Source organism: Notolabrus celidotus, chromosome 14, assembly GCF_009762535.1.
Source record: "Notolabrus celidotus isolate fNotCel1 chromosome 14, fNotCel1.pri, whole genome shotgun sequence".
Classification (NCBI taxonomy): domain Eukaryota; kingdom Metazoa; phylum Chordata; class Actinopteri; order Labriformes; family Labridae; genus Notolabrus; species Notolabrus celidotus.
Window position 1 is genome coordinate 30,929,621 of NC_048285.1, and position 12,813 is coordinate 30,942,433.

General features: G+C 41.3%; 1 protein-coding gene across 1 annotated transcript in view; it reads left to right on the plus strand.

Annotated features, from left to right (window-relative positions):
* tyw1 (tRNA-yW synthesizing protein 1 homolog (S. cerevisiae)) overlaps positions 1-12,813 on the plus strand; it is a 92,319-nt gene that overhangs the window by 59,096 nt on the left and 20,410 nt on the right. The gene's annotated exons all lie outside the window — the stretch shown is intronic.

Below are 12,813 nucleotides of genomic sequence, written 5' to 3' on the forward strand. Positions count from 1 at the left end.
AAGCCCGCGCCCCACATACAGAGGCCATACCCCTTGTCGCAGAGATCGCAGGCTTGATTCCAGCCTCGACCATCCACTGCATGTCCTCCCCCACTCTCTACTTCCCACATCTCCTGTCTCTCTCTTCAGCTGTCCTGTCCGATACAGGTGAAAACGCCCAAAAGATACATCTTTAAAAAAAAGATAAAATCAATATATCAGGGAGTAAAAAGATGATAGAAGAGAAAATGTACATTAAGGCACTTGACATCATCCATAAGATAGTGCAGAGTGCGTATACAGATTATACACATTGTTTGTTTATTATACAAGGCTTCCAACCCCAGACATATATGCCAAATGTCTTTAAAACAAAAATAAATTAATAGATAGATAGATAGATGGATGGATGGATGGATGGATGGATGGATGGATAGATAGATAGATAGATAGATAGATAGATAGATAGATAGATAGATAGATAGATAGATAGATAGATAGATAGATAGATAGATAGATGGATGGATGGATGGATGGATGGATGGATGGATGGATGGATGGATGGATGGATGGATGGATGGATGGATGGATGGATGGATGGATGGATGGATGGATAGATAGATAGATAGATAGATAGATAGATAGATAGATAGATAGATAGATAGATAGATAGATAGATAGATAGATAGATAGATAGATAGATAGATAGATAGATAGATAGATAGATAGATAGATAGATAGATAGATAGATAGATAGATAGATAGATAGATAGATAGATAGATAGATAGATAGATAGATAGATAGATAGATGGATGGATGGATGGATGGATAGATAGATAGATAAGTGAATAAATTAATTGATGAAAAATAGGAAATATATAAATAGATATGATAATAAAATAATAATGATGATGAACATAAAATAAATAAGGTAAAATAAATGAATAAAAAAATAAAATAATAAATTAATTAATAAATAAAAAGATAAATAAATAAATAGGGCATGGATTTGACCTAATGGTTAAGTTGGTTCAAATCCAGCCTGCGGCCTCATTCCTGCATGTCATTCCCCCACTCTCTCCCTCTTTCCTACACTATCTACTGTCCTCTCCCCTATAATTAAAGGTGTAAAAGCCCCAAAAATGTAACTTAAATTAGAAATAAATAAATATGAAAAATAAAAAAAAACAAGTACAGAAAAAAAAAACACCACATGTAATAGACAACAACAGAACATGGTCTTCCTTGAATGTTAAATCCTCAAAGAACCAAGATGGGGAGAAAATAATCTCTAATGGAAAAGATAAAACTCAAAATCTGCAACCAGCTGCACTGAGGTATCTCTTGAATCTGAAGTGTCTTTATAAGATCAAAACATGACTGCCATATCTTGAAAAATTGGGTCGTGGATCTACACAAAGTGGGTTGCGTTTACTCTTAAAGGGGACATATCATGCTTTTTTCATCAATATATATTGGTCTAAGAGGTCCCAAAAACATGTATTTAAAGTTTATGCTCAAAAAAAACACTTTGAAATCAGATTTTGGCATGCCTGAAAAGTCCTTTTCTTCATTCCTCATCAGAACACTCTGTTTTCCCTCTGACCACGCCCCCTCCGGAAGTGGATGTGCCTCGGCTCTCCAGCACGTTGATCTAATGTTTACATGTTGGCTGAATATACACGGCTGCTCAGAGATCGCGTTACTTCAACCCTCTGAATCTGATCCTGACGGAGAGGCGCCTGTAGCAGGACCTTTCTGAAGGATTGGTCATAGATTTAGTGTTTCTTGTTGTTTTATTTATCAGTATGTAGACGTGTGTCTTGGTACACAGCTACGAGCATGTAGCTATGTGGCTATGCTAACTAGCGCTAGCACTTATCCATGATAAATCATCCACTAGATCTTCAAATCTGCAGACGTGGGGAGTAAACCCGACCTCTGCCAGAAAGGCAGCGGGACCTTTTATGAAGGATTGGTCACAGATTTAGTGTTTCTTGTTGTTTTATTTGTCAGTATGTCGACGTGTGTCTTGGTACACAGCTACAGCTACAGCTACAGCTATGAACATATAGCTATGTGGCTATGCTAATTAGCGCTAGCACTTATCCATGACAAATAAAAATCATCCACTATATCTTCAAATCTGCAGACGTGGGGAGTCAAACCGACCTTTGCGTTTATTAAGAAAGCCTACAACTAGCATGCCTCCCTCCTAAGCTCCTTGTTAGCACACATGTGTGCAGGTAATGAAAAACGGGGGAGGGATTCAGTATTATTTTATACAGTCTATGGGCTGAACAAGCTCCGAGCTCTGACTCCGTGACAGACCGGATATTGTTGTTACGTAACAAAAACACGGAAGTCTGAAACGGCTCGTTTCACACACATTTACAGAAAGGTGTAGAAATCAAAACAGGGGCAGAATGGATTTTTTTCATTCTTGGGGGGTTTGTAGACATGCCAGGGACACATATTTCAGGTAAAGAACCATTAAAAAGTCAATTTTGCATGATATGTCACCTTTAAAATGAGTCCAGGCTTGATTTTTTTTGGATTGAAATACAGTCATCACAATAACATGTTCCTGACATTCATTCAGTCTCAAACATCATCACTGCTGCCGTCTGAACGCTGCCTCAGATTTATGTCAGCCAGAGTATGTCGTGTCCATATGGATGTCACCACACAGATCTGTGTAATATTTCACTAGAACGGCAATCTGTGCACCACGTCAACCATATCCAGGTCATTTGGCGGGCATGATAATAATAGTAAAGGAAGGGGGCACCCGATGGCAGTCTGAGCTGCGGTTGTCATGGTGACAAACCTGCCTGAGTCAGTGTTCATTATTCAGTTCTTACTTTAAAGTTTGATTCCTGTAAGAAGAAAAGGGGGCAGAAGAAGTCACAGTAGTAACAGCTGCAGCAGCAGAAGAGTCTCTCTCTCTCTGCCTGCATATAAATGATGCAGTCTAATCTTCATCTTTTCAGTCTCTCTGTATTAAAGTCAGGATGTGGTCTGATCCGGTTCTCCTAAAGAACAACATCAATTTAGGACTGAAATAACCTCAGTTCTTTCATTTGAGACAACATTTACTCTCTTTATACCCTTATAAAAAAAAAAGACTTCACTTTCCAAACTTCCAAAATCTAATTTAAGCAGCGTACAGTCCAGTGGCTTCATATCTGAACATAATGTGTTGTTTCCTCTCCGCCTGGTGGGACTGCTGCGTCTTGATTTATTGTTTCTATCTGTTCGATGTCACTGCCCTCATCATGCTGCTGTGGGAATATTAATTTATGGACGTGAGCTTGTCCACATGAGCTGTGAGCACTGAGAGATTCAGTACAGAGTTTCTTTGTTTATAGTTAATAATAATAATTATACATTGTATTTATAGGCGCCTTTCTGGACACTCAAGGTCACCTTACAACATAGGAACAGTAAATAACACTCAACAGTGAATAAATACATAAATACAACAGAATAACAATGCAAGACTAGAACAACGAAAGTGAAGTCATTCCAGTTCCATAAAGAGAAGTTTAATCGAGTAGGCTTGGCGGAAAAGGCAAGTTTTGAGGCGGCATTTGAAGGTGGTGGGAGAGGGGGAGAGTTCCAGAGGCGGGGGGCCGAGCAGCTGAAGGCTCCCGACCAGGGCGTAAAATTAAAGGTGACATATCACACTTTTTTCATCAATATATATTGGTCTAAGAGGTCCCCAAAACATGTCTTTAAAGTTTATGCTCAAAAAAACACTTTGAAATCAGATTTTGGTCTGCCTGAAAAACCCTCTTCTTCATTCCTCATCAGAACAGGCTGTTTTCCTTCTGACCACGCCCCCTCAGGAAGTGGATGTGCCTCGGCTCTCCAGCACGTTGATCTAATGTTTACATGTTGGCTGAATATACACGGCTGCTCAGAAATCGCGTTACTTCAACCCTCTGAATCTGATCCTGACGGAGAGGCGCCTGTAGCAGGACCTTTCTGAAGGATTGGTCACAGATTTAGTGTTTCTTGTTGTTTTATTTGTCAGTATGTCGACGTGTGTCTTGGTACACAGCTACGAACATGTAGCTATGTGGCTATGCTAACTAGCGCTAGCACTTATCCATGATAAATAAAAATCATCCACTAGATCTTCAAATCTGCAGGCCTGGGGAGTGAAACCGACCTTTGTGTTTATTAAGACAGCCTACAACTAGCATGCCTCCCTCCTAAGCTCCTTGTTAGCACACATGTGTGCAGGTAATGAAAAACGTAGGGGGGATTCAGTATTATTTTATACAGTCTATGGGCTGAACAAGCTCCGAGCTCTGACTCCGTGACAGACCGGATATTGTTGTTACGTAACAAAAACACGGAAGTCTGAAACGGCTCGTTTCACACACATTTACAGAAAGGTGGAGAAATCAGAACAGGGGCAGAATGGATTCTTTTCATTCTCGGGGGGTTTGTAGACAGGGACACATATTTCAGGTAAAGAACCATTAAAAAGTCCATTTTGCATGATATGTCACCTTTAACTTTTTACCTCATCTAGCCATTGGCTAATGACCTCCAAAGATTTACCGGCCAAATTTCATGTTCGTTCTGCCAACAATGAATAGGTTTTGCTTCTGTTTGTCCTTCGTGTGTTTGCAGCAAAGGCTGCAGCTCATGATGTGGTTTGTCGGGTCGTAAGTCAGCCAGGACCGAGGTTGGCCAGCCTTGTCGATTTTCCTGTTGCTTTGAAACGTCGTACAGTGACATTACTCCGTTTAGCTGTCTGTTCCTCTTCTTCATCGTCTCCTGCCTCTTTGTTTAATCCTTTTTGTTTGTGGTGGCTTCACGCCGGGAATGTGTCGCCAGTACATCTTCCTTGAAACGCTCTTCCCGCCGTGCTTCTTCAAGCAAAGGGAATGAATAAAACTCCAGAACGCAAGTACAGTGCCTGATAAAACCTCACATGCAATGCAACATTTTCCATCGGCCACTGGCGGGTGTGTGTTTTTGTTTTACACACCAAACTAACTTATTTACCCACCATTGGCGCTTGGCGGGTGTTAATTTTACGCCATGGCTCTCGACTCCATGGTGGTCAAGTGAACAGGTGGGAGGGTGAGTTGGGTGACTTGGGTCAGGTATTTTGGAATGGAGGAGCTCAATGAGGGCCTGAGGAGCTCGGTAGTTGATGGCCTTGAAGGTGAGAAACAGAATCTTAAAGATGATGCGGTATTTGATGGGAAGCCAGTGGAGGTGCTGCAGGACAGTTGAAGTTTATGGATGGATTGTCTGGTTGCAAAGCCTGTTGATATATGAGCTTTATTTGTGCTCACTCAGGGTGTGACGTCCGTTCTCTAGTTTCCATTAAATTCTAACTTTGAACTCCTGCACCAAGTCAGAGCTTTCATTCCTAGTTCTTGCTCTGCATTCAAAGTGGAAACAGTTCTTGAACTTCCTTCTTTCCTTTAAACTTTGCCTCGGCTTGATGTTAAATTAGGCCAGCACAGTTAATTGTCTCCACCTCAGATAGCAGAGATAAGAGAGAAGCTGACCTTTGAAGTTGAGACTCAGTTGTATTCTGTTTTCATTTCACTGCAGGGGAGCGAGCTAATTGGTTTGATCAGGTGGTCTGCTCATTTGTCAGGGCTCTGCTCCCACACATACATGAGCACATACTACAGACACGCCTCATCCATCCTCCTTTGAGTCTCCTTACATGCAGCACCTCCACAATATCTGTTTTCAAGGCAAACGAGCAGGTAAAGGGTTCTTTCATTGATGAAGTTAGAATTCATGAAGCACCTCTGCCCTCATGGGAACCCCTTCCCTTCTCCTCTCATTTATAATCCAGAACACATCTCATTGCTGCACTCCCCGTCCCCACCGCCTGCAGCTATTGCAGCTATTACTTCCTTTAACCTTCATTTTGGCAGGCTAGCTTCTCTGAGCTGGCTGTTCTGTCTCAGCAGGCCGCCCTCAGTGACACAAAACCACACCCGGGAGCTGCACACCAGAGCCGAGCTTTATCAAGCAACACCAGGACGGAGCGCGCAGGGGGGTTAAGTGCTTGACTGAATAACACCTTTACAGAGCGTAATGAGGGAGAGAGCAGGCTCCTGATGATACATCAGCGTGGCCTTCGTTATCAGCAAGTATTAGCTTATCCCAGAGACAAATTAAAGAAAAACACGTCAAGATGAAGAAAAAGAGTGGAGTGTGAACGTCCATATTTCATCGTTTCACACTTGTCAAACTATCCCCTCGTTCCACGTATAGAAGCATTTGCATTTCTGTTTCTCCGCTCATTTGCATTTTCACATTTTTCCTGATTAACCATCTGTGCAGAAGAATAGGCCTCGATCAGACATGTACTGAAAGTAAAATAAACTGAAGTGCAGACCTTAGGAAGAGTGTTGTTTCTAAATTACAGGAGAGCTATGACAAGTTTAGTGCTGGAGAAAACGCCCCCTCAGGACAGCCCACATCTGGAATACTCAAACTGAATGCATCAAACAAGAAAACAAAGAATGAGGGGAAATATTCACCTGATCATTCATAGCTGCTGATACATGTTGCATGCCATCAACCCCGATTGCGTTCATGCTAGGGATGCAAATTTCAAGTATTTTCCATGATCGATCTTTGTAAATGTTTACGATCAATTATCGATTAATCATAAAAAAAGAAGTAAATGTTTCCCATGTCAAAAATAATGCCAAATGCATTTTTTCCCCATAATCAAATTTCCCTTCCCAACACAATGAGGGCGTGGATTCTGATCAGGATTTTGGCATTACCCATCAGGGAAAGCCAACAGCTGAAGACCAGCCGAGGTTTGCTGTTATGCTGCGTGCAGGCGTTCAGGTGTCTGTGTGGAAGGGTGTGAATGCTGCTAATACCCGGCTTCAGCATGGTGGCGGTCTTGCATCTGCTCTCTGTGAAGCCGGTGGTCCTGATGTCCAGAGAGAGAGTAATGATTACATCCGAAAGTGTGGTGACTTGAAAACAGGAGATGCTATCGTCGCAGGTCCGGGACGTCTACCATGCAAACACATTATCCATGCTGTTGGCCCACAATTATCACCACGTCCCTTTAAGTCAGACATTTCTCAGGCTGAACCACTGTTGAAGAAAGCCATCCAGAGCTATCTAGCTATCTAGCTTCACATGTTTCACCAAGTACATGCCTTTAATTAGGAGGAGACTGTTGCTGGTCATTCGTGTTTCCCTCTCTGTACTTCCCCTGTCGTGTTGCATCACTGCACTCAAGGTGCAAAAGTGAAACTTTACAAACATGGATTAGAGAGAAGACCACACACCAGAATTTGTGCTGACTGAACGTACTTAACGGGAGATGTGCGGTGCAATAGACTTCAGTGAGTGGAGGTAGTAATGTTGTAGCCTTGAGCAGATTATTGATTCAGCTGTTCAGACTAGAAAATATAGAGAAACAACATTCAGTTAGCCAACACTGCAGCACTGTAAAGGAACACACACACACACTCACACACACACACACACACACACACACACACACACACACACACACACACACACACACACACACACACACACACACACACACACACACACACACACACACACACACAGAGAAGTACAGCATTTTAATGAAGTGTAGTGAACGTGGTTTGAGGATCACTCAGGCTTTGATGTAAATTCCTGCTAATTGCTTTTGCACTTTTGTACCTGAATCATACATCACACAACTTTCTCCAATGATTGCTAATCCCCATGTGTTAGTGTGTGTGTGTGTGTGTGTGTGTATTCTGCAAACACACTTCCTTTCAGCTGATTTCAGGACACAAGTTGTCACCAGGCACACAAACAAACCCCAACCTCAGTGGATCACAGTGCACTCAGGAATATTCTCAGGATTTTCTCTTACAAAAGCGGCGCTGAATTTTCAGTGCTGTCAGAAAAACTGCAGCGGTTTCCAGTTTCCTGCTCGAAATAATGAGAAGAGGGAGCTTGTGCTGTAATGAGGGGTTCCTGCAGTCGGAGGAACGGAGCTTGTGGTTTTGAAAGCAGAACTTTCTGAAGGGGCAGCCAAAGAGCAAGGAGATGGCAGCAGGAGAAATCTGTGAAAAGATGTTTTTATTTTTCCTTTTAATGAAAGATTTTAAAGGAACCTGCAGCGTGTTCCTTTATTACATCTAACCAAACTCAAGTCCATCCTCTTAAAGCTTCCTGCTGAGTGCACAGACACCCCGCATTGAAGCTAACCTCATTATCTTTCTAACCAAGCAGTTCAGATGTCTTACCTAACCGACCTTACATAACAATCTCTGAACTGTTCAAACATCTCTTATATGTTGAGGTCACAGTTGTGTCAGCTTATTTAAAAAGCGACAAGTCGACTTGATGCGAGGAGAAGGTCTTACTTTGTTTTTAAGAAGGTCTCACTGATGCCACAGGAACCTTGTTGTTTGCCAGTCTGACAGACTAATTCATCTTCTGTCACTGAGCTGCATGAGCCGCTTCTCAGTCTGCACTCTTGTCTGGAAACTAAAATACAAAGTCTATAAATTTTACAGTAGGTACGATTTCTCAGAAACACACAGAGGATTATGTAAAGTATTATCCACACAGCTAAAGGATGGAGGAAATGATCTTTCAGTGAGTTTAATCAATCATTTTATAATTTAAATTAATCAAGCTTTATTTAATATAGCACCTTTCATACAAGCCGAATGCAACCCAAAGTGCTTTACAGCGATTGAAAACAAGAAAGAAGCAGAAATAAAATAGAAAATTAAACATATTAAAAAAAAACAAAAATGGATTTGAAAATAGAGACTAAAACAGGGACTAATGCACACCAACAACAACAATTAAATATTTGTAATTTAAAGGGGCTGTGAGGAACTTTTGTTTTGTATCGATTCCTGCGCCCCCTTGTGGACAAAGTGATACCTCTTATCTCTTGTCCTATACATGCAAAAGTAGTGTTTTCAACAAAAGCCTCATCCTGTTGTCTTTTAACAGTCAACTTTATCAGGCAATGTGATTATTCTCCATGAAAACAGTCAAATAAAGGCTGTTTCTGAAGCGAGATGTCCATCATCTGGTCTGACCCCTCCCCCTCAGGGTGGTTTCAGGCTTTAAAAATGACAACAGAGAAGGTGTCAGTGTTGCTGCTGATGGACTTGTTTGCTATTGAAGGTCATAAAGAGGCATCAGTATCATTTTCAGTCTGTTTCTCAGCCAGTTCCAAACTCCTCACAGGGCCTTTAAATAAGTTAAAGCATCAAATTGGACTTAAGATCCAATGGGCAAAAGCCCTCGTGGGTTTGAACCCCACTTCTGGTAGACCGGCTTACCAAGTCAACCACTTTTGGGCGAAGTTTGGCAAGTGGACTGGTGGTTGGAGAGGTGCTGGTTCACTTGCCTTGGCACTGAAGATGTGCCCTTGAGCAAGGCACCGTACCCCCAACTGCTTGGTTGATGGCAGCATCCATCACTCTGACATCTCTTCCTAAGTGCATGTCCACTGCATGTGTGTGCATCGTATGTATGTGTATACCAAAAACTGTTCCTGTAGCACAGGGGTGTCAAACTCATTTCAGTTCAGGGGCCACATACAGCCCAAGTTGACCTGAAGTGGGCCGGACCAGTAAAATCATAACATAGTAACCTATAAGTAATGACAACTCTAAATTTTTCCACTTTGTTTTAGTGCAAAAAAAGTACAAGAACATTCTGAAAGTGTTCACATTTAATGAACTATCTTTCTACAGAAACAGCTGTTGTATTTTTTGCCATGATGAGTCTCACAGTGGGGCCAAATATTTTACTCTTGAAGCCCTGAAACTTGCTGCGGACACACCAAACACACAGGTTAGCCATTCAACTGACACACAGTGTGTAATGTTTACTGCAAAAGAACAGAGAGACTATAATAATAAAGAAGGTAAAGTTGACTATTTTGGACCCCTCAGCTCAAACATGAACAGTCTGCTTGCTGGACAGTGTTGTATGAAGGGATAGTGCGAGTGTTAGTAGTGACTGAGTGCACCTGTAAGGCATGCACGCGTATAATTTGTGGCTCCTTTTGAAGATTGTGGATCCACCGTTCCTGCTGTAATAAGTTTAGATATAAAGTTTACATATATATAAACTTTAGTGCTAATTGGATCATCTTATAGTGCTTTGAGAAAAAAAGTCCCGGAGGGCTGTTCAGGTGCGCTCCATCAGCGCTATGATTTTATGCGACCCCCAGCAAACAAATCTGAAATAGTAGTTACTTTTATTGAAAAAATGCAGTTTATGTCTTCTCTGTAGTTTTTTCACTTTGCAAAGTTGTTCCGCGGGCCGGATTGGAACTTCTGGCGGGCCGGTTTTGGCCCGCGGGCCGCATGTTTGACACCCCTGGTGTAGCATGACCGAAAAACAACACGAGTGAAAAATTTTGAATTTCCCCTAGGGATTAATAAAGTACGTTCTTTCTAATATTTAGAATATAAATAATTAAAATAAATACAATTAAAGGGGTAAGGATCACATGCAAGTGGATGCAGACAAACCTACCAACAAAGGATGACTGGACTGCAATTATAAATAAAATTTATTTCATTAAAAAACTCACCTTCTTCTTAAGACTACGAGCTGATGACTGTGAAATACTGGAAAAAATGGAACTCATACAGCAGAGTTTGTAACCCTTCATCTGTGTAGATGATATATTGTATTGTACTATTGAATGGCCTGGAACAACCTCCCTTTATTTTATTATCATTTATTTTTAATTTAATTTATTTTTTCCCTTTTGTAAACCTGAAATTGAAATAAAAAGAAAGTTTAAATATATATTTATATTTATATTTATAAAATTAAGGCTAAAAATATAAATAAAACTGAGTACATATATTAATAAAATAATAATAATTAATGCTTTAAAATAAAATAAACAGTTGGAATCAAAAACGGGCTCAAATCAAACTGAAGTCACCTCAGGACGCTTCACAAACAGAGCTGCTCTTTGTTGTCTTCATCCTCCTTCTCCACAGAAATTGTTTTCTCTTTGCATATTAATCACTGCTCCTCTTTAATTCATCGTACCTGGTCCCTGTCTCTGATGTCTGCACACTCTGTCCTGAAGACGCCCTCGCTCCCTATAAACTCTCCTCCTTCACCATCCCTCGGTTATTTCCCCCTCTTTATGATCCTTTTGAAATCTCTTCATTCTGTTAAAATCTGCTCTGGTACTGATATTTGTCATGCTCTGTAAATGTCAGAGCAATTTTTAGCCAACTGTGCAAAATTGATTTAACCCACTGAGCGAGACAATTAAAGGATCCCGTCTTCTTCTCCTCTTGTTCGCTGACATTAAGCTAATCCTGCCGACTCAAGTGTTGTGTTTTATTGCTGCTTAGATAATCAACAACCGGCGACATGCAAGTGTCGGCTTCATAATCAGGTTTATGATGTGCTGATAATGACTGTCAAACATACACTTGTGATTTTGAGTGTTCTCCTGAGGCCTGGCTGGCTTTTCTATTAAGATTTCTCTTAGGAGTGTGTATTGATCCAGAGACACGTGGCATTTCAGTAAATCAGAGGGAGCACAACGCTAACAAGACAGCAGGGAGCATCGGGGCGGACGGGTTATCAGAGGTACTTATCAAATCTAGCTGCAATCACAGCTTCCATGTTTATCATGCACAGTGTCGCTCTTTCAGCACAAAGAGAGATGAACCCTTCAATTCTTGGGGTCTTTGTTTTGTTGTGCAGGAGATGAATGTTCCAGGAAGAACACATTTTATAGACCAGAGGGTTCCAAGTCGGCACCCCCCTGAGTTTCTTTTTAATCACAGCCCCTTCTCTGATTGAGTAATGCATCTGATCGTGTCTCTTTTATGTTGTTTTTGCATCTGTAAAGTGTCCTGCAGTTTACTGTATTAAGATATAAACATAGAAGTAAAAGTCCACATTCCTGCTGCAAACACTGCACTGACTGCAGTCAACAATCAGTCAGCAGTGAAGGCTAATTTGAGAACAGGTGATTTGATACGGTCACCAGCCCGCCCTGGGACTCACTAATTACCCAGCTCATGATGCTGGAGTCGATAAGTTTCCCAAAGCTGAGCAGCCGGAGGGGATCATCTATTCAGTGAGGGATGTTCTACAGCAGCTCAGTGGCAGGAGGAAGAGGAGTGATGAGGGGCGGAGCGATAAAAGAGAGACAGAGGAGATCTTTGAAGACGACACACACCAGAGACCGTGACGGTTTTATCCTGACGGTGACCTTTAACCTCTGTGTGTGTGAAGCTGATTTAATTATTCATCATCAGAACCTGGAGAGGATTTGACTGTGATTTCCACTCCACTAAAGGTCACACTTGAAACACCTGACACTCTTAAACCTGAGAGGGATTCACAAAGAGTGGAGATTAAAGATGAAAGCTGTTGAAGTGATGATCAGACGAACGCAGAGTATGGAAACGAGACATGCTGTCACATCTACGACCAGGGAGAGCTTGGCGTTAAGAAATCACCTGATTTGGCTGATTCTTGTTATTTTTTTGAGGCTACTGATTCAACCAATGTCGTCTATAACAGGGGTTCCCAAACTTTTCGGCCCACGACCCCCAAAATCGTGCCAAAGAATTGCAGAGATTAAATGTAGCTTCATACTTAATTAGCTAGTCTGCAGAAAAGCAGCCACCTACATGCACATGTGGCTGTGTTTCCTGTGCTGTTATGAATTAACCGCTGCTCCTGATGCTTTTGTTAATTAATTGTAAACTAAACCTAACCCTAACCTTAGGGGTCATCTAAAGAAAGGCAAAAAAAACTAATGAAAAAACATTTTTTTGCAAGGTTTT